This window comes from Triticum urartu, chromosome 5 (assembly GCF_003073215.2).
Source record: "Triticum urartu cultivar G1812 chromosome 5, Tu2.1, whole genome shotgun sequence".
In the NCBI taxonomy this organism is placed as follows: domain Eukaryota; kingdom Viridiplantae; phylum Streptophyta; class Magnoliopsida; order Poales; family Poaceae; genus Triticum; species Triticum urartu.
In genome coordinates, this window is record NC_053026.1 from 576,813,234 (window position 1) to 576,820,615 (window position 7,382).

At 47.6% G+C, this 7,382-nt stretch overlaps 1 pseudogene; it reads right to left on the reverse strand.

Moving 5' to 3' along the window:
* Positions 1 to 1,986: 1,986 nt before the first annotated feature.
* LOC125510891 lies at positions 1,987 to 5,369 on the reverse strand (annotated as a pseudogene).
* Positions 5,370 to 7,382: the final 2,013 nt, after the last annotated feature.

Below are 7,382 nucleotides of genomic sequence, written 5' to 3' on the forward strand. Positions count from 1 at the left end.
TAAGAGGAGTACCAGTTTAACGCTGTAAGACATGCTAGAGTAGTCCGGCACCTTCGAATGTTTCGTCTCTGGAGAATGCATCAAGATAAAAAAGTCTAATTGTTGGTGAAGCTATAGCTTAGATTACAGCTATTTTTCAGCCCTTTTCAGTTGTTGTGTTCTCGTGAATGAAATATTATATTATATCTAATGGGACATAAAACTTGCAGATCATGATACTCTGGTAGTCGAAAAAACTGGTGATATGGAAGAGTGCCTGGATCTTATCATTGAGCTCGAAAAAAGAGGAATAACAAATCCATGTACACTTGCTTATCAGGTCAATACGTCACGCGATGATACCCTGTGTGTCACATGAGCAACTTCAGTTATGTAGTGCCTATCATTAGCATAACATCAGTTTGGTCATTGCTTTGGTCGATTTGAGCAGCAAATAAACATGGTGGTTATTCTTGTTTGGATCGATGTCTATCCTTCTAAACTACTCTCTCCGTTCGAAAATATTTATCATCAAAATGGATAAAAAAGAACGTATCTAGAACTAAAATACATCTAGTTGGGTGACTCTTTTGTGTAAAAGAACCAGTTCTGCAAAATGTGGCGGTCACGTGTTGGAACTAAGTTTTTTTGACGAGAACAGCAGGAGCTTTGCCTTTGCATTATAGTAGGAAAAGAGTGTACAACTCATACAACGCTGGGCCTAAGCCCCAAGTCTAGAAAATTGTCATATACACACAGGCGTACAGCCTACAAACCAGAAGAAAAGAGAGCTACGGGAGCCCTACATCACTCGCCAAGAGCAGCCACCCCTCTCATGGCCTCATTGAAACACCTGGTTTCCTCTCTGATAAGCCTCGTCAGCGCCAACGCCGTCAGCTCTTTTTGTTCAAAAACTAAGTTATCAATACAATTACTTCCATGTACACAAGCCATCCTGTGTTATCATACAAGTATCACGTGTTAGCAACTAAGTTATCACATGTTGCACACGAATGTACCCTGGAGGCGCTGATCATGGACCAATTAAACACGCTCACTTGGTTCTTCTTGACCAACATGTTCGAACTCCTTGTTAGTTTCATAAAATTTTTCACCAAGTTGTCACTCTTGCTTTATTTTTGCTGTGTTTTAGTCCCGCGTATCAAAAACTTATTCCCTCGGTGGAATCATGATTATAACTGAAATGAATTTTCTAAACAGAATGCATATGCCGATCAAACGACTGGAAGTGTGCTCACAGTGTTCTCACGCTTATGCTTCATCCCGGGGCAGGTAAAGTATGTTGCAGAACAACTTGGCTATGTAACTTTGCAGTCAGAAGACATTCTACAGAGAACAAACAAGCATCACTGGGGCTTAGACAAATCAAGGATATGGAAGGCATTTCTGCTTTCGCCAGCAACGGCCCACTAAACACATCCACCGTGAAGAGTTGCTTGAACGGTGAAATCATGCTGACAGTGGATACAAGACTCACTTGCTTTATAAAGCCAATGCTAGCTATCATCAAGTGATCTCATAACTTTCTTCTGAGCTATCATGCTACCATGTAATGGAATATATATAACGCTATATGTGTACCTAAGTATCCATTAAATTGGTTCTAAATCACTCAATTACATAGTATGAATGCTCGGCTCGCTCTTGCTTTTTGTGTCATGGGCGCAACAGGTTGTCTAGTGAGTATAAAACCCTGAAGGCAGCCTAGATATGACCGACATCATGCTTGCGTTGCATCATAAGTTTTTTAAAGAGAAATTAGATGGTTTTCCATAAGTTTTTTAAAGAAAAATTAGATGGTTTTCGAGAGCACAATGCTTGTTTTTGTGCTCGATTTAACGCGCTTCAGAGGAAGAGCTTCCTCGACCAGCAAATAATTCACATGGCCTATGTGATTAAGTCACGATGCTAGTTCAAGATCAAAAGAAGTACAAATCTGAAGAGTGAAGTACACAGCATTTACTTGCCGAGGAGGAGACGGAGACAGCACTGGAAACATCAGAGACTCCACAACTCACCGCACGTCAGTTAGCTCCAGATTACAAGCTATGCAAGCCTAGTAGTCTCAATAACACACTATACAGCAAGCTCAAAGCTTGAAAGCCAAAACTTACATCGCCAATACTGCGCTGTACTCAGCCAAAACGAAAAGAAACAGATCATCAAAGAATGCAATGCACGCACAAAACAGAGTGGTAACCAATCGTCTGAAGTTCTGCATTTACATGTGTTTGGCTATGGGATGGCGGAGGCTGTGGTCATTGCTGTGGCCTATGCAGACGCCGCCATGGACTCAACGTGGTGGATCTGTCGAGGAGCAGCAGGAGGCCAAGGAACGTAGTTGACAAGCCAAACGTATACCTGTGGAGTAGTCATGGAAGCAATTTAGGGTTGCATCAGCGCAAAGAAGGATAATCATAGGTTCAGAACGATTCATGGTATAGGACTACCTGGTAGTAGAGCTTCTTCTCCAAAAGATTACGGAGAGCAACCACTGCAGCAAAGATATCAGAAGTTATTAATTTCCCAAGGATGAGAACAGTGGCAATGTTATGGAACACCAAACTACTCAAGGGTGGACATGAAAATTCAGATGGAATTAGCAAAGGCAGTTCAAAAATAAACAAATACTCTGTATTATATAATGGTTTCCTTTTCCAAGTTTCAGCTCCAAATAACGTAACAGAAAAACAGAACAGACATATCATGCAACATATATTTTCAAGTGTCATTGTATCTCATTACTATCACGTCTAGATGAAAGGATAACAAGAAAAGGAGTTCAGTCTGTAGTTGTGAACAATTATTAGCTGAAGTATTGTTAGCATTTGACATAACTTTGGTACATGAGCTCTATTCACTTCACAAATTTGTTTATCAATAATCATCACAACCAATGAAAGCATTTTCATGTAAGGTAACTGTCGTTTAAAATTCAATTATTAATGACCATGCTGGATTACTACAAAGTGTATTATATGCATACAAGAGAGAAGAATATAATTGCTGCGGCACACCATTTAGGCATCTCAAGCAACAATTTTGTACTAAAAATATTGGGGATGGTATATTAACTTTGACCGAACACACACGATGATGATATAAAAAATATCTTGCAGTAATTTAATTTATCTAGTTCTATCTCCCACGCAGCCATACTTGCAAAATCCCATTTCATCTAGGCCACCACCAAAATCTTGCACTAAATATATTAATCAGATGCGATGCAATTCTGCAAATGTGCAACTCTCCAGTGTACTAAATTAGCACCTTAAGCACATAGTGCTAATGCACTCTCCCAAATGTACCAAGTAACTAGAAATGAATCCACCAAACGAGAAGTACTTCTATGCTCTCCTAAGAAGAGACACAAACTAAATCCTGAGCATTTCCAAATATAAATATATGCAGCCCAGTCACTAAATTGTCAACTCAAAGTTATAATAAACATCAAGTTTGTGTTAACAGCAAAGAGTACACAAGCTGATAATCACACCTCCAAAGCAAGCTCATGCACTCAGTCTAGCTGCAAATGTTGAAATCGCTTATAAACACATCATATGGCATCAACTTAACAAAGAAAGAACGGCAAATCATCAGCACCCTAAAAATAGTTCAGAGTACTAACTGGTGCCTTGATGCTTCAATTCAAAAGAAATCAAAAATTCATTTCAGTTTACAAAGTTTAACAAATGCCAAAATTCTGATTCTGTCCCTCACCCAGCCAAGATTTGCAACGCATTTCATCCGAGGCACAACCAAAATTTCCCAAACTAAATCCATTAATCACCGAGGCACAACCAAAGTTTCCCAAACTAAATCCATTAATCACATGCAATTCAATTAAGTTCCACAAAATGTGCTAATCTCCTAATTTAGTGTCAATATGCTGAAAGTCAGCACCGCTCACTCACAAAACCAATACACAATGAAACTACCAATGCACAGATGATTGCTTACCAATGCATAATGAGATTACCAGCTTACCAACGACAGTGACAATAATGAGAACTCGATTATACCTTGCAAATTCCTAATGCCGAGAATCTCTTGGCCGGGACAACAGCCTTGTTAACAATGCTTTTCCTCTCAGAGACCACTTCCCAGCAGAGTCGACGAGCCATCTCCCTTGCCATGACCAACTGTGCTCTCTCCGCCCGCAGCGCCGCAATCTCTCTATGCATTGCCGCTCTGTCCGCCTCCAGCGCCTCCACCCTCGCATACAAACCCCCTGCATTGCCGGCTACATCCCCCACGTACTCCCCCACCACGGCCACGGCCGCCATCTTCGGGCTCGCGCACCTAACATCCACCGTGTACTCGAACTCTTTCTCCACAGGGGTGGTGAACTGCTGTTGATCTTCATCATTGTCGTCAACCATGGCTTTCACCTCCATGCCAGCACTGACTAACAATTCGGCGCCGTCCCCCTCTGCCTCGGGGGTGACCAGGTCGATCTGGTCCGCGTGCCCGCGCTGCTCCTCGTAGAGCTCCTCGTCCTCCTCGTCGGAGAATGTGTCGGGGTCGATCCCGTGGGACTGGAGCCGCGAGTGGTAGACGCGGCGAGGTCGGAGAGCGAGGCGAGCTCCTCCTGCACCTCGCGCTCGTGGTCGGCGCGGCCCTCGGCGTAGCGGCGGAACTGGCGGGCCTCCATCTGGGCCGCGGCCTTCTCCCGCTGCAGGCGCTCGATCATGAGCATGGCCTCGCTGGCCGCCGTCTCGGCCGAGGCCCGCTCGGCCTCCAGCTCGCCCTGCAGGCCCAGCGCCGACTCCTCCGCGGCCTCCTTCTCCATCGCCAGCCGCGCCGCGGCCGCCTCCAGCTCCTCCACCCGCCGGAGCAGCTCCGCCGCGCCCGCAGCCGCCCTCGGCGACGGCTCCGGGGACCCCGCGGGCGGCGGCCTCCGCTTCACCGACCGCCGCGACTCCTGCGGCGATGTGGAGGAGGAGGGGAGGGAGTCGGGGAGCTGGTCCATGGGGGCAGCATGTATGTGCCCCGCGGGATCCGCCGATCCCCAGCCCCGGATCCCGGCCGCCGCCGCCGGCGGCGTCAGCGCGGCCGCCGTGGGTGGGACCGGACGGCCGGCGAAGGTTCCTTTCGGCGGGGAGGGGAAAGGCGGGCAGTGGTGGGGTGGCGTGAGTTGGACGGGACGTGAGCTGAGCTGAGCTAGGCTGGAAGAGGCCAGCGGCAGCGACAGTGCTCAATAATTCATCCGATCGACCGGAAATGATCCGGATAGTGGTACGATTAGATTAAGGGAGTTGGGAATAAACGGGTGGGCATCATCATCACATCGCGACGGTGAGCTTTCCACGTCGCCCGCGCGGAAAGAAACCGTAAAAAGAATGAAGCAGCCGTCGCTCACGATTTGATTTGATTTGATTTAATCTAACATTTCCCTCGCGCGTTCGGGGAAGAACAGAGGAAGATAAAAGGCGCGCACTAGCTTTGTGTAGGTTGTGGGCATTGCCAACTTGTTTCCTCAGCTACAACAAAAAAGGAACTTCTCTCAGAAAAATAAACAACAAAAAAGGAACTTGGGAATTGTGTGATTCAGGGGCATACGGTCGCGCTGCTGCTACGTGCGCCGCCACTAACCGTGGGAATCGTGCAGGCGGGGTTCGTCGCCGATGTGCCGCCACTCCTGCGGATTTTTGTTACGTGCTGCGAGCTATCTGTCCTGGCTTTGGCCTGGCCACACGATTTTTATTTCTTGTAGCGCGCCTTTTTTTTGCTCGTCGGAAGCAGGTGAGGTCGACGGGAAGAAATGGCACAGGCAGCGCCGCCGGCGGCTCACGGCGACTGACGTTTCCTGATCCGGCAACCCCGGTCAAGGTTGTGAAGAGCAGGGGTCAAGGGGTAAAATAGGGACAGAGGTCAATGGCGTGGTCCGCTCCGTGGGATGGGAGGAGCGCGGACATAGCTCGTGGCGTCATTGGACGTGCACGTGAAACTTCAGCGAGATCGGCGGTGTCTTCAGCTTCCTCGTGGCATGTCTCGTCCTATTTTTGTCTGCAGAGCAAGTCCTAATCATGCACAGTGAGTGAGGTATGGTCCTGTTTATATATACTCCCTCCATTTCAAATTACTTGTCATAGAAATGGATGTATCTAGAACTAAAATACATCTAGATACATCCATACCTGCGACAAGTAATTTGAAACGGAGGGAGTACCTGACATGATTATTGCTGGAGCAAACAAAGCGAGCTCAACATTGTCACTTCGTTAACAACTTATTTAGGATCAAAGCTTACCTTGGGCTGGTGGAGCCAATACGTTCAATTATCTTAGTAGACTGCACACATCCCTTGAGTATACGAACACTGGGAATCATTCTTTATAAATATAGTGCAGTAAATGAAATAAATTAATATTGATCTACACAAATGTAACTATTGATAGCAATCGTACATGATTACTCCAGAAAAAAATGAAGAGACAAAAGCACATAAATTATACTATATTTCAACCACCACCGTTAGAGTACCTCAAAACACCAAGAAGCTTACACAGCATTACCACTCTTCACAAAAGATGACATCTAGCTATACTCGGTACTTAACCCACAAGCGACCTGGGTGGCAGTGGCCGCCCAACCCTCGTCTTCTATCCTCTGCTCCTCCTCTCTCTCGTCGCCGCCTAGGCAAAGCCCCTCGCGGTGGCTGGCGGCGGGGGTCCTTTTCCTCCCTAACCATGCCATGCATCACGTGATGCAGTGGCGTGCGAGAGATGCGACACTCGCGTGGATCGCCCTGGCGGCACAGCGCGTGACCCATTGGCGTACCCAGCGTGTGTGCAAGGTGTGCCGTGGCACACCCAGAAAAATTTGATTTTTTTATTACCATATGATATTTAGGCCCAAATCAACCCAAGCCCAGCGTGGCAGCGCCCCAGCCCATGTACTCCCGAGCGAGGCAGCGAGCCATCGATACAGTCATCGCTCGTCGGCCAGGCAGAGCGCAACCGCTGAAAGACCTAATCCAGCGCCCCCTGCCCCTCATCCCCATCCGCCCATCCCCGTCCCCATCCGGCCATCCCGCCGGGGTCGTCCGCCGGACCGCCGCTCCTTGCCTCCTTCCACCGAGAAGAGTCGCCGCTCTGCTCCCCTTCGAGCGCTCCTTGCCTGGCTGGTGATCTCCAGCCACCACGAGCCGCCGCCCGCCGGTCGCCAAACGTCCGAACTCCGTAGCTCGGTGGAGATGAGGAGCCGCTTCCCAAGCTCCTGAATGGCCCAATCCTCGCTGAATTCCTAGTTCCTGACGCCCTTTGGCCTTTGGGTGAGCTTCTGTCAATAGTATACTATATATCCATTCAGTTAATTTGCTGTCCTGAACTGCCAATTGATTCTTAATTTTGTGCATGAGGGATGATATTTGGTGCAGT